This window comes from Blennius ocellaris (assembly GCF_963422515.1).
Source record: "Blennius ocellaris genome assembly, chromosome: 1".
Taxonomy (NCBI): Eukaryota; Metazoa; Chordata; class Actinopteri; order Blenniiformes; family Blenniidae; genus Blennius; species Blennius ocellaris.
The window spans coordinates 29,035,325-29,051,561 of record NC_137650.1 but is presented as its reverse complement, the minus strand read 5'-3'; the positions used below and the strand labels follow the sequence as shown (position 1 = coordinate 29,051,561).

Here is a 16,237-nt window from a genome sequence, read left to right as displayed (position 1 = left end):
TTCCCGCCAATCTCTTGAGGCCTTAATGGACTTGGAAGGAATATTAAGAGGTTTTGTCTGCAGAGAAGCTTTCTGCCACAGCAGTCGTCCCTCAGCTAATTTGTGTTTGTGTGCCAAGGGAGGCCACACACTGGGACTGCTGTAACAGGCTCTCAGTCCTACTTTTTGAAGAGCTGCTGCCAGACCAGTGAGCACATGCACACATGCAAATATATATCCCTACCTAGGCACAGAATGGCTACATGGCCTCCATTTTTGCATTTAATCAATCAGTCAATAGCATAAATTTCAACGTGACATTTTGTTACTGGGGATTGTCATTAATGTTGTGTTTCTCTAATGAATGCCACATTGACCATAATGTTCATTATTTTGAATGTGAAGCTGCATGTATTTGTGTTCGTCAAGCGGAGAGTGAAAACGAGATGTTGGCATTTCGAGATGGCAAACTGAAAATAGGGTGACGATCACATTGTTGGACTGGCGTCCAATCTTTGGGTGGCATTACAATTGCAAATCTGCCTGTTGTTGCCACACATCAGAGTCGATGAAACTAAATACCGCCCGAGCAGCAGCGTCACTTCTTAGTATTACCTCGCTGTTTAAGTATGAGAAAAATCAAGCCTGAGAAATCTAATTAACTAGGATTGGAGGCACATAATAGGACCTCCTATCGCAGCTATTCTGTTTCTGGAGAGCGCCTGTCATTGTGGTGCGAGATGAGAGGGTGGGCTTAGGATTCAGACTTAATGCTGGCCTGACATTTGTTTTTGGGTTGGGTTTTTTTTTTTCCTCCCTTCTTTGCATGCTCTTCTTTCTCTGTCGGTATTCATTTTCTGTCTCTGCTTGAGAGCAGGAACAAGACCACGGGATACCTCAAAGACAAGTTTTTCTACACACACACACACACACACACACACACACACACACACACACACACACACACACACACACACACACACACACACACACACACACACACACACACACACACACGCACATTCACAGAGCTTTCAATGGCACATTTGTGAGGCCTTACCACTGAACAGATGCATTTCTTGACCCGTCACTGAACCATGACATCAACATCTAAAGTCCCCGATCGACTGAACGTTTCCACATGTAAAAACTTGCTCATACATGAAGTTGCGCACACATGAGGACGCTGATCTACTGCTGTTTTGCACACAGGACTGCATCTGACATGTGCAAAATAACACACTATAAAGCGCATTTATGGATCATCACTTTATGGATTTACAATGATGGATGTGCATTTCAGATCGCACTGTGAGCAGTTTATGTTAACTGATAAATATGTAATGTGCAATGTGATTTACAAGGTCTGAACACGTTTGCGTTGCTCTAATTTGCCTCTGTCTTTAAAGTATCTGAAAGGAAGGTGCATATATGCTCAATCTTTAGCAGAGAGGATTTTGTAATCATGCTGAGAAGCTTTTACTGAACTGACTCCACAAGACCTTTATTTACATACTTTATTATGAAATACTTTCTGTGTTATACCCCTTAATTAACCCCAACTCCATTGTGTCACATTTCAGTTTTTGTTTATGAGGGGTCAGTGAAAGCACAATCTATTTGCATGAGTATGCAATTTGGCTCACTTTATACAAGATCTAATGAGGCCCCAAGTGTCTATCACTGATCATGACTCTAACTTTAGGTCAGTTTTAATCTTAACGTATAAAGTAATTTCGGCTCAGCCTCGTAGTTTTGGCCCCACAATCCAATTGTAGAGCACAAATAGAAAAATAAATATGATCATTAAGGAAACAATGAAACACACACTCTGTTTTCTTGAAAAATGTTTTACTGGAGTCTGTTTCTGCACCTCAGTCTCCTCCCATTTCTACCAATTAACAAAGCACTACAAAGCTCAACTGACAACACTTGAGGGCTACTAATAATCGGCAGATGTCTGATTGATAGGGTGAAAGTCTGAATTTTGTCAAAGACGAAGCTGTGTCTAATGGAGTGAATCAATTATCTTTTCAGGTGAGTACATTTACACATTCATTATCTATCTATCTATCTATCTATCTATCTATCTATCTATCTATCTATCTATCTATCTATCTATCTATCTATCTATCTATCTATCTATCTATCTATCTATCTATCTATGGGCTTCTAATAGTCATTGATGTATTTTGAGCCCTGCATTTACATTTTCATTTATGTATTTTTGACCCTGCTTTTATACTCAGTCCATTCTCCATCTGTGTTCCTCAGTCTCCTGTCTTTTACGCATGCCTTTCATTCCTTCCTATGCATTTCTCATTTTCTTCTCTAATTTATTTCTCAATTTTCATCATTCTGCATCCGCCTGTCAATTTCCTTTCACCTCTCCCTTCTCTCCATTTCCAGTTTGTTGAAAGGCAACATTCCTGTGCTCAAATTTAGCAGTATTTCACTTTTTTTTTTCTTCCCTTTCCTTGTTTTCAATTTGTGCTTACCTGAAGAGTATAACACAGTATATAACTATTTGATTTTACCCACCTGACCCTTCCTCTCTAAGTGGCTGCTTAGCTGACTGCCAATTTAGAGTTTAACCTCAGGAGAGAAAGGCTATTGCCAGAGAGGCAGATGGTCAGAGGCGGAGGCAAAGATGCTGGGAAATTCATCCCTTAACCTCAAATGCTCGCTCTGTCATTCTGTAGATCCTCTCTCTTTATTTCTGTGGGGCTTTTTTTTTAGAGTGAATGAGGGCAAGGGGCAAGGAGAAAGAAAGACAGAGTGTAGAGAATATGTGGGTGTGCTTGCAGGGTGGCAGAAGCAGCGGCAGCAGCCGAAGCAGCAGCTCATGCGCTCAGAACCTACTTCACAAATACCTGCATATTTTAAAGGCCTCATGCAATATTGCTTCTTAGTCTTCTGCTGATGTCTGTTGCCGCTCACACCAATTTTCTGCCTCATTGTCATTCATGCGCAATCTGTTTGTTTGGCTAACCTCCTCGTATTCAGGCCATCTCAACTGAGCTACTTCATGTCCATGCGTCACTGAGTGTATTTCATGCTATCTTTTGTATTATCTCCATCGCCTTGGTGATTCACTCCTTCACCGGAGATGCTGCAGGACTTCTTTACAAACTCAAGGCTTTCACAGCTTCTCGAGGTGTTAGACTGCACACACGATTAAAACTGGAACAATGAAATCTTAGAAGAGGTCTCACAAATGCGCAGGATTTTTCTTTTCTGCCTTAGTCGGAAGATTCCTTAATAAAAGTGTTTAATTATGTGCCTATAACCTGTACTCTGGCTTCAAAGGAAGATTTAGAGGGCTGACCCCCTACCTATGCCGTCGCACTGTTTAAAGAAGTGATTTATACCAGATTGTTAGTTTTCATACAACCCAGCAGGAAGCGTATTTATTGTTCACCAAGAGCATGCAGCCATACTCCATAATCTGGTCCTTCTTATCGACCTCATACTGATTCCAATTAGCTCTGCTCTGTGAATTTATCTTTATGGGCTTATTGTACTATTTTTATGCATCTACATCAGCAAGTGAAAGAAAGTCAATTGAAATCTTTCATTTTAGATGTTAAAAACTGCTTAATATAATATACAACAGAGCTTCTGAACATTTATTCAGCTAATGTAAACTAACTTCATCACTAAGGATACGTTCAAGAGAGAGCCCCTTATATTTTTAATGTTATTTCACAGAGGAGCCACACTGAGATTTTTGAAGACCATGAAGTCTAATCATTCAGGCACCTGTATTTTTCTCATCTGTGCCACAGCCTGTGTAAGTTAACTAATTTGTAGACAGCTATTAGTTAGCTTTTCGCTCAAATGGCAAACGCATCACATTCACTGGTCCAGTGGTGATGTATCGTGTTGATGTGTCCATGAAGGTGAGGTGCATTGGTACTCCTCCAGTGGGCTCAAAGGAAAACATTACGATCTCAGAGTTGTACATGTTTACTCTGCCATATTAGAAATGCTGGGGTAGATCTGCTCTGCTTTGCTGCTCCTGTCAGAGCTGGTATGGTTTCTAATGGTAACCAAGCAGGATAAGAGGATGAAAGGCTCATTATAACCCCACTGAGTGAAAATTAGCCCCTCTCTCTCAATAGTGCACCAGTCTGTTTTTCACTGGACAGGCCTATATATCTGTTGTCATGATAATAGTCCTCCCTTGAGTGAATAGAGAACATGTTTCTAATCCACTTGTGACTGGAAATGCAAAGTATGAGTAACATGTCCATGTGCACAATTGCTAAATCCAATCTATGTATGCTGCACATTTAAATAAAAATACACATACACTCATTTCATCATCTACTTTTCATGGAAAAAGGGAAATATACTAATAACATTCAACAGCCAGCCAGCCACAGCCCCTCTAAATCACAGTTATTTGTGTGACTGATTATTATATGAACACTGAATAATTTTCGGTCTAAAACTCCTACTTAAGAACAAACCATTTCATCAGTGCTGAGTGTTTAATTATTTTCATAATCAGTATCCTTGAATCCTGTAAAGTAATGCTATGCAAATCCCAGAAAATAAGCCCCTGCAAAATAGAATACCTAAAACTAATGATTCATATAAATGTTTAAGCACATTTGGAGAGAATTTAGTCGTGCTCCAGACTGAGATTGATTCGACGGTCATGGTGTGGAAGAGAGGAAAAGTTAACTTTTTTAAACTGGCTGTAGGCAAGATATTTTTTTTTTTTGGTCAGAGTCACAAAACTCCCTTTAAAGATCTGGCAGTTTAGTTCTGCCCTATAAAGAGCATACGCTCTAAAGTTTGCAGCTACCATATAGTTGACAACAACATATTACCGATTGCAGAAACTGGAAGTGAAACATTTCAGTAGTTTTATTTACCATCTGTTTCCCAAACTAATATGAATACTTTCCCAGTTCATTTCACATGTTTTCTATCAGTCAAAGCTGGAGTGACCTTTATCCAACATTAACATCTGAATCATTTTCTCCATACTTACCCACATAACTGCCTCCAACAACAGGGACCTACAATCTTGTGGAAAAGTTTTATATATATAGTAGTAGTAGTATAATGCTGCCTAGTATATAGTAGTATATATATAGTAGCATGTATGTGTATGTATATATATATATATATATATATATATATAACTACATTGTGAATTATTCTATCCTATTAAATTTAGTTAACTATGACTGGATAGTTTTTGAAAAAGTTGCTTTCATGATCAAATAAGCTGACCCAGCACTAACTTATGCATTATTAGTCCGAGGGAGGGAAAAAAAAAAAAAAAAAAAAGCCCAAATGATCCAAAATAGCAGACACACAACTTTTTCTAGTCATTGGTCTATGAATACAGGCTACAGGGAATTTACACCTGAATGAACATCAATCATGAGAAATAGATGTTTGAAACCACTGTGGAATTTGCACAGGTAGTGCAGACTAAGCTTTTTAAAAGAGATCAGTTTGAGATTAAAACAAAATGTACTTGTATATTTGTGTTTTTGGTCACTTTTCAATTGTAATCTATAAAAAAATGGAAACTTCTATGGCCCCAAAAAGCAAATAACCACTACTTTTGCCTTTTTGCTGATTAAACAACACACCCATCCGAGTTGTTTTAATTGCTTAATCAGACCTAATGAACACATGTGATATAATTTTTCGGTTCTCTCTCGTGCTTCATTGGCATCAGGTACAGTTTTGAATGATATTATTGCCAGCAGTGGTATTTTAGCACTGCAGAGACATTATTTCTGTGCAAGCATAGGAACAGCATGTCATCATCCAGACCTCTAAACAGGACAGAAACAAAGGATCAAATCAGGTAATGTAGAGCAGTAAAGAACTTCATTGAACACATCCATCGAAGGATGGATGGATGGATAGACAGGTCCTCTGGACAGGTTGACAATACAACATAAGTCAAACATAAAAGGCTGGAAATGCACACGTGCACAAACAAAAATTTACCTTAACTATATATAATTAGACACTTACAAAACTTGCAGTACCCTGAAAAAGCAAAAACAAAAACAGAAAACTATGGAGTTATATGTGTATTAAAAATCATTATTTATAAGTCTGTTAATAATAATAAAAAAATATATATGTGTACTGTTTTTATTGTTGAGGTGTAAGGACATGATGCTCCTGTATAAAGTGCCGAAGCTTTTTTTATTAATACATTTCGTTGTATTTCGTTTGAAATAAAATAATTTACTTACTTGTGAACGTGAGATTTGATGACGTAGTTTTCAGAATTACAGAGAATATTTGTTGTACTTTTATCACCTCATGATGCAGTTGGACTGGTTTGAATACAAGTTGGAGAAGTGGAACCAAGCCTCTTGCGTTTAGTGATCTGTCAAAGACCAACATATACACCAGGAGTCATAGATACAAAACAGTCCAAAAAAACATGTATTTCAAGGTCAGGAACACACCAGTATGAAACCAGTTTAATTCTGTCCTCCCATGTCTTTCCACTGCCTCAAAAATAGAAACCACAAGCATTGCCAAAACACAGTCCTTTTTACTGTAGCTGCCTGTCTTTTGCAGGTTTTGCCGTTTCTGGGCTTGTGCTTTTCTTTGTGCCATTTCTGTATCTGCAACTTGTGCTTACCGTATACACTGGTTTGTTTTGCTACACACCTGTAATGTGGGCATATGAGTCCAGGCTAAAGTTTGCTAATTAGATAGTTGTTGACATATAGCTGCAATTATCTCTCTCTCTTTTTTTTTTTATTTCCGTTGTTGCAAAGATTCTGAAAACCCCCATTAGCTTGGTCAGTGGCACTGGTAAGACTGTGGCCAAGGCAGAGAAAATTAGAGGATGCTTATATAAGAAGGTGAATAATTCTGTTTCACTTGTTTGCTACTCCACACAGAGCCAGGCATATGCTATTCCCAAATTGGCAAGGATGCTGCATGCAATTTAGATTTGGCTTTGTTATTGTAATAAACACACAAAGAAGTGCGAGAATGAAGCACTGAGTAGAAATTCACTGATCAGAAAAAGGTCCTCTCAAGAAACACCACTTTATTTTTGTCAATCACTACTCCATCGTCCAAATTGCAGTAAATCACAAAACAGTTTGAGCACTTCGTAAGCATTTCTTTAATCTAATGTCACCTTGTTATTATATTTTTAACCAGCTGTGACTCAAACAAATATATTTATAAAAAAAAAAAAAAAAAACTTGCTCTCTTAGAGCTCTCTTTTTTAAGCCCTTTAAAACTTACAGCTTGTTTGGTAGGAATATATTCACATTACAGTCAGTCCAAATGAATTGACTTCAGAAAATCCCACTGCAATTATACTTAATTCATAATTAATGCGGAGCAGACTGGGGACCTAATTTACACTTGCACATTGTCAGTTCCCCTGCATGTGCTTGTCATTCTGCATGAGAGTAAACACGGCTTGCTTTGGAAAGAGGGTGGCATCTCCTCACCATTACCTCGGCTCTGGGGAACTGTGCACCGTGGCACGCAATTGTGCCATTAGATGATAAAAACAAAGGAAACGATCCGACTACCCAGCTACTCCAAACAGGAGCAGGTGTTTGCAGCCATGTTAACAATAGGGGGTACCCTGTGATTGTGTTGTAGGCAGCATTGTTTATTATCGAAGCCCCCCCCCCCTCAGAAGAAACATGACTGACACCTTCCACTTTGAGTTGAGTGAACGGAAAACAAAGACTTTCATGTGCAAGTTAGATCCGTGTAACTTTTGATTATAACAAGACCTGAATACACCCATGCAAGTGCGTATATGAATGTGAGTGGGTGTTTATGACTGTTCATCTGTTCATGCATGAGTCGGATGCAACTGTGCATGTGCCTATGTGTTTGACAGAGAGCGAATGGGCGTTTCGAGAGTCTTTAGGAGTGTCATACTGGGAAAGTGTGGCTCTTGATCTTTGTTGTTTGTGCAGTGGTGCTGTATTGTGCTGAGCTGTGCCACGCAGTATGGAGTGGTATTTCTGATAGGGTTTGACGTGCTGCAGCCGATGTGCACAGACAGAGGCTGCTTTGGAAAACCGCCGAGTATTAGTCCAATCACAGCGCTGACAGTCAGGCTGACACTCCGAATTTGCTATTCCCCTTTATTCGAGCTCCAAACGTTCACTCATATCCTGTCCGTGAGCCACCTCTGTTGGATCAGACTGATCCACTCGCACCCTGCCAAAGGCTCCTTCTCAGAGTTGCTGTATGTTCAGTACGTTTGCTCCGCAACTGCGGTGTTGTCTGAGGAGGAGTTCGGCATGTAGAAACAGTTTCAACTGAAGCCACTTTCAAAAGCAGAGTTCTGCCCCATTCTGCTTCATTCTGCTTTGGATGGTTATGCACAAGTCAACATGTGCATGATGTATGTACAGTTCTGGATCTCGCAATTACATGTGTGACTAAGCTTTACAAACTATGTCGTGATATAGTAAAATGTTTTCACAGTGAAAAAACAATTTCATGGTAAGGAATCTTACTTCGAAGACACTCTCCAGTGACAAGTCATTTACTATAGCTTGTTAAAAATGGAAAGGCTTGTAGAGCCATAATAGAAAAACAGCTACACAGCAAACAATAAATGTGTGGATTTCAGGATGTTGAACGTACATATGTTTTCTTATGTTTTGACATTTTAAGCCAAAACAACTATAAAAACTATCATTATTTAGGCCATTTGCTGACATCTGCTAAAAATAAAGGTTGTTCAGAGGGTTTTCCTTTCAGCATATGTTTTGCTTTATCTCCTATTCAGGTAATATGCCTACAATATAGCAACATTTAACAACATAATGATTTTCACTGTGTCTCCCAAACTGCATAATGTACAGACAGACTATATCAAGAAATAGTTAATTCACAACATATTTCTTTGATTTTTACAGTAATCACGCTGCTGCAGCAAAACCCGATAAAACACATTAATAGTTAGTTATATTTCAAACTAAAAAGTGTTTTTTATGCCTTGATATGTAAAAGAAAAAAAACATTTTATTACCACTTTACACAAGTCTCGATATGTTGACATCACTTTCTGCGCTCAGAAGACAAAGCAAGCTCAACAAAGGTGTATCCCATGAGGGATAATGCACACACACACACACACACACACACACACACACACACACACACACACACACACACACACACACACACACACACACACACACACACACACACACACACAAAATCAAATATGCGTTTATCTGCACCTCACACACGACTTGAAACTAGGAGCTTTTCTTTTTCACGTGGGAAATTTTAAATTGCAATCTTTAACAGTCTGTGTGGCGCTAATCAGGGGGTTGTAGCAGAGTCCATTTTAATTTCATTACCACTGTGGTTTCTATTTTTGAATCCGAGCGTCTGTGATCCTTCGGGTGGCATTGTAGGAGTTTGACACGTCCTATTATTCACACAGCCGCTCATCCTCTGAGCTTGGGCTTTATAAAGCAACCTTTCCTCTACTCATCACACACGTTTGCATATTGGGGTGGCGAGTTATTATGATTTCACAAGCACCCCTATTTGCAGAAATTTTATGCATGATGGCCTCGTCCAGAAAAAAATATAGAAAAAGATAAAGCTGAAAATTCAAAATATTCAAATTTAATTATAGATGAGCTCATTTAATGATAGACTATAGCAAAAAAAAAAAGAAACATTCTGATTCAGCAACTTGGAACAATACATAATTAAAAAGACACATTTTTTTAAAAATAATTTCTGTGAACAATATATACAAATGCTGACAGTTAAATCAAATGTTATTCAGCATCCTGGTACATATATTGTAAACATGAAACTGTCACTCAAGAAACCCTCCAGCATTGTCCTCCCATAAAACTACTGGATAGAAGTAGGTGAGTTTTTTTACACTCCTCGTCAAATGCACCATCAAGACAAGAGAGTGACCTCGAGCAGTTGTTCCCGACATGGGGTCCAAGTCCATCTGAGGGGGGGTCAGAGATCACAGGGAGGTGAGGAAGCTTTGATTTATCTGAGGTTCGTCATAATCAGATTGGGAATTTCTCTAGAAATTAAAGCAGACGTGGAAGACGCTTTTTAAAGGCTCCCTATTTTTTATATATGTTAGAACGAATGAATGCTAGTATTTTTCTTCATTGTATTTTTATTTTATTTTATTTTGCCAGATTTGGTCTTAGTGGTAAACTGGAAGTGCTTTTAAGATTAAAAAACTAATAAAAATAATTTGGAAGAAATCACTCACTTCTGAAAATGTTTCATTTAAACTGTTCATGATTTTCTGTTTTATTGTTTTTCTTTATCCATAACAGGAATATAATTTGTATGAATAATATACTGGTAAAATATTATTAATGTTATTAATATTATTATTAATTATTAATCCTAGTTATAGTTTTTTCATATTTAATATCAAACTGTGACAGTCTCGTCAAAGCATCTCAGAGGAAATGTTCACTTGATATGGCAACATCCCTAATGCAAGCATTAAAACCCAAGAGGCTTTGGAATTTATTAGATTCACAAGCAAACACTTAATTGACTTCCTTTGGTGTGTGTGTGTGTGTGTGTGTGTGTGTGTGTGTGTGTGTGTGTGTGTGTGTGTGTGTGTGTGTGTGTGTGTGTGTGTGTGTGTGTGTGTGTGTGTGTGTGTGTGTGTGTGTGTGTGTGTGTGTGTGTCTGTCTGTCTGTCTGTCTGGCTTTAATACTCCATGTTTGCACTTTTGTTAATTCATTTGGTCCCAGTACATGCGCAGCCAAGTACAGACACGAGTGAGTCACGAGCTGGAACACACATACAAAGGGAAGACACGTTCGTGGAAGAGATCTGCGAAAAGGAGGGGGAGCCGGGACAAGAGGTGACCAGGGTGTCATCGATTGCTGCAGGGATGGAGAGATGTGTCCCTCGCTGTGAGGCGAGTCAAGACGAGGCAAAGCTGCGTGCCGCAGGCCATTTTTGTGCCTGATGACTCGCAGCTGATGTCTTATCTTGGCCAGTCAACATGGAGGATTGAGTGTGTGCACAGGAAAAAAAAAGAGAGGTGGGGAGAAGAAAGGGTAACGAAAAAAAACCAAGTCAGTTATCTTGCTTGTGATACAACAGATGCTACAGACTCACAGCAGAGCTTGAAGATTTTGCTGCATTTGTTTTTTTGTTTTTTTTAATTATGACAGTTTCAGTTTTAATTTGAGTGGCATGGAAATGTCTAAATGCTTTTGAAACATTAGTATTTGTTGTGGGATCAAGTAGAAAATGCTAACATATGTTCACTTGCTGAAAGTTCCTTACAGCTTAGTTAGTTGATCCTTACAAATGTATTGGGATTAGACACTTTCTTTTAACTCCACAATTAGTTAGTTACAAGTTCAGGGGAAAAAAAAAAAAAAAAAAAAAACCATATTTCCATTGGGTTAAATTGGGCAGGTAGTCAAATGTATCATCCTTGTTCACACATGCGGAATTTATTTTTTGCTTTCTGACTGAAAGTGTACATAAACAGAGTCAGTCCAACTAAAACTAATTCCTGGCTTTGGCTTTTCATGAACTAACCTGTACGTTAACACACCATATAAGAAATGGCTCTTGACAGAGAGGAAGCACCTTGAATGGTCATTTCACTGCCACTGGTTGGTGTGAATGGGTTAATTGGTAAAAATTGCTTTGAGACTGCTAATGTGGTGAAAATGCACTAATTGATAACCGTACATCCATTTCGCTGTGCAGCATGCCTTCTCATTTGCTTCGCTTGAATGAATGCAAGAAATCTAATTGTGATGGCAACATGAATCAAACTTTAACAGTCCAGAGCAAATATTTGGCAGTCATGGTTTGGGGTAATGGGAAAATGTAGAATTCCCCAAAAAATATGTCCGAAAGCAGAGAGACAATCACACACATACCTTCATAAGTCAGCAATTAGCCTCCAATGGATGTTTTCAGATTATCGGGAGGAAACTAAAGAAAACCCTCAAAGACTCATGGAGAACATGCAAGCTATAAGGAGCCCTCAATCCCAACCGGTACTCAAAACATCAATTCTCCTGTAACGAGGAGTTAGTGCTAATCAGTGCACCACTGTGAGGATGGTACTACTTTGTTTTTCTTATGTTCTTACATCTGACAAGATGTATCTTAAATTTAAAATTAGTTCTACTGTAATGAGGCAAAACGTGCCGCATTAGACGTGGTGCCCAGCAGACACTAATGCTTCCATTAGAAGATGAATTGTAAAAACGTATATGTAGCCTGCATACATTTATTATAACTTATAACTGTCTAGTCTAGTGCCTCTGCTCCCATTGGTGTCCATGGCTCAACAGTGAAAAGGTGGCTAATTTCTTTTGCAGTGTTTAAATGGGAGCTGTAATATTTATACTCTGTTATTAACGCTGAAATGGTGTGCATTTATCATACAGTATTTGCATAATAGTAAAAACCCTCGCACACCCTCATATATGTATGTGCTAACCACAGTACTGTTTTATAGCTATAAAGTAGTGAATGTGGAGTTAGTCCACAAATAAAACCACGATACAAGTAAACAGAAGTGCCATATATTAAATATTTTGTTGAAGTGACAATTATTTGTCTCAAAGCATAAGGAATTGTACAATATACAAACTGTTTAAAAGGTAGTGTTTTAGATAGGATGTGAAGGTATTTCTGCTGTCCATGAATCGAGACTCTTTGAGATCAGCATTTCATGAGCACCAACTGTTTCCTGGTGCTGGTTGTCACAGCAGAGCTCCACTGTTACTGCAATTTTTTTGGGCCATTGTTATGCTACTGAATGAGTCGGGAACTAAACGAATGCCTACCTGGTGTGTCTGACACTAGGATACCTTAACATGCGAAGTGCAGGCAGTCATTTGTCCAGCATTTTACATGCATGTGATAAGAACAGGAATCTACACAAATAAAGTAGCTGTAATGTATGACTTACCCATTTGCATGAAAGCAATTAGGCAAAGTACACTTTCACACTAGTCAAAGTAACAGTCATTGGCAGTAACTGCATTGCCACTCATTACCAAGTGATGGCAAAAAGTTGCCCCAGGAGTTTCATAATGAGTGAACAGTCATTTCCATTTTGACCTTTTCCTCCCAAACAATCATGGCAGGTTTTTTTTTTTTTTTTTCATGCACACTGTCAGAGTAACGCTCTTGCATTATCTTTAATGTCAGTGGACATAATGTCAGACCTTCATTGGTATACAGCATGGTGGGAAGTGACGAAGATAGAATTCATGATGTAAAACACGGTTAGACCAATTTTGTCAAAAAAACCCCAAAACATTATGTTTTATGATAAAACATTATCTTAAATGTATTGAGTTATTTCATTAAAAAAAAGAGAAAAAATATATATACATAAATAAAATATACATAAATCCCGTTTCCTCATTAGGAAAGCCTAAGAAACTAGTAAGTGTATCATTCTGGGAGACTGGCCATTTCTGTCACTTGAGAAGTTTTCATTTTGTTGAAGTGTCAGCCTTTCAGATTGATCTAAGCTACTTGTAGGAAATAATGAAGGACTAATAAACACAAGAGCTGTCAAAGTTCAAACGTTTTGAAAATAAAATGCTTTGTAGATGATGGATGTTGGCCAGTTGACCCACACAGTTTACAGATGATCACACCACTAACTGACATAGCCTGAGGTTTGAAGAAGTTCAGGAACCTGATGTTGCATCAAAATATCTTCTTTGGTTATTAGGCTTTTTATAAAATAGGCCTACGAATAATCAATTTAGCAACCTCCCATTACACTAAACATTGTGACGTAGATGCATTAGAAACAAGCAGTAGAGCTGGGGAACCCCGTAGGTGGTTTGGCTCACGGTATCATCGGATCTCAGCCAGGGATTCAGCCGAGTGGAAATGCAATCTGCACCCCATATTTGCATTAGTGAGAAAGTATCTACTGACAGGACAGGAACATCATTGCCATCGTTTCTTACCATGTCTCTCATTGGAGAGGCTCAGAGGACAAACTAAAATATGCTTCTGCTCTGCAGCTTCTGCACCTGCCTGTGGATGAAGTGCGACAATACAGAGAGTTGGCATCGCATCACCTCTCCTGCACTGTCCTTATTTTGCAAAGCGCTCATAAAAAAAACCAAAAAAAAAAACAAGATCCAATTACTAAACTGACAGATGCAGACATCAAGTACTATGTGTAAACGCAAGGACACGATCAGTTTGTTCATTGTCCGTATAGCATTTCCAGATGCACATTACAGTTTTATAGTAGGTGTAAATAGTCATAGTCCATTCAAGCCCCCTGCCAGCGACACAGTCAGTCAAACACTAGTGCGGGCTGAGTGAAAGCATGAGCACTGGAGCAAGAAATCTGCAAGGGACACATGGATAATTTTTGTTTTGTCATCATGTAACGGTAGGTTGACCAACAAACTAATCTCACAAAACGTCAGAGCAGTCCATTTGACAAAGCCTTTTATTCACGACTGGGAAGGCATACCTAATTAAAATAAAATGACACAAACATACATGGACAAAGCTTTTGTTCATTCCCAAAATAATAAGAAATGAAGGTAAATTACATAAAGAATAGTAATCTCTACAATCATTGAGTTTGCATATTCATGCAACTTCAGCCATTGTTTTTGTTTTTTTTTCCCCAAATGTCTCACTTACTGCACAAAATAAGTGAGAACAGTGACGCATGTGCAGCATACAGTACCCGTCAAATACAGCTGGACAGAACAAATATAGTTAAATGCAAAAAACAAACCTATTTTGGACATTGTGTCTATAAAATATTCTCCGTTACATTCAGAGAGTAAAAATAATTCATGAGAAATGCATGCATGACTGGATTAAGTAACCCCCCCCCCCACACACACACACACACACACACACACTATGGCCCCGACACAGAAATAAATAAAAACCCATGTCTGCAAGGTTTCTATTTGTCAATAAATGTCTTTGCAGAAGCCCCCTTCACCCCCCCACCCCCCACAAATCATTTGCAGGTGTTACACACACTTTAAAAGAAATGTTGACTGTAGAGTGAAGACGACTACTGATCTAATTCCAGGACATAAGGTGGTTTCCATCTCATTACCACATCGTTTTATCGCAGCTGTTTGAGGCCAGGAAGAAAGTAGCCTTTGATAACTTGACAGGTTGAAAGAAAATAAATGGAGGAGCAGTATAACGCAGTATGTGGCAGTGACAAGCCATCACTTTCTGTACCCAAAGATCATATTTCAAAATGTCTGAACATTGGTGATGAGGAGGCAATTATTGAGTGCATACTGCACAGCTTGAGGAAGGCTGTATTTGTAATTAGCAGCATTTGAAGATAAAAGCTACAAAAAGATTGAAACAGTCACTAATCGCTGATCATTTTGACATATTTTCTGTTTTTCCACATGGTGGTGAATCTATATTTAAATGCAAATCTATTAGATCCTATATCTGGGTGAGTATGTGGCATATTGTCTGCCATCAAATACCTTCAAAGAGATTCACTTCATGATGCTACTACCTGTGAGCAGTATCTATTAGAAGAAAAGTATAAACCAGGCTAATTAGTATAATCTTTAAAGATGCATTTTTATTCATATCTGAGGAGTGTTAGAGCTTTGGAATTTACAACAAAACAGATAAACTGATTTTCAACAAATGTAAAGAAGATACAAATATTTTGTATTAATGTTGCACACATTAATAAGGTCACATCTAATTTACTGTATACATTACATTGATTTACTTACATGCATTTTGCACATAAGATGAATAAAGGCAGATAAAAAGTAACAACTTCACAAACCAGAAAATGCACTACCATTGTATACATATAGAATAGGTAAATCATAACAACATTTAAATAATTGTAAAAAATGAAAAATACAAAAAAAAAAAAATACAATCAGATTTTCACATCTTAAACTGAAAGGGATACCAAAACAATTATAATGACAAAAAATAAATCCTTCTAAATGATAATGACAAAATATCAGACCAAATTTGAACGCTACACACTGGTTGTATCAGTATTTCGAGATGTAGGTTGCAGTGCTGACAAAGAAATTACATCCATGACTTCTTTTGGCACGAGCACCAGCACAACAGCTCTCTGGCTTGCATATTGTGGTATTTCCATTTGATTGACAGGTGTGTCATAGCCAGAGACGCACTGGGCAGACCCCCAACTGCCGTTGCCTCTCCTGTCAGTGCGGTTGGTTTGAGGCTGTCTACATGGATTGTCTGGCCAAC

At 38.3% G+C, this 16,237-nt stretch overlaps 1 protein-coding gene across 1 annotated transcript in view; it reads left to right on the top strand.

Annotated features, from left to right (window-relative positions):
• pcdh9 (protocadherin 9) overlaps positions 1–16,237 on the top strand; it is a gene marked incomplete at both ends in the record, with an annotated part of 198,682 nt that overhangs the window by 20,068 nt on the left and 162,377 nt on the right. The window lies entirely within an intron of this gene.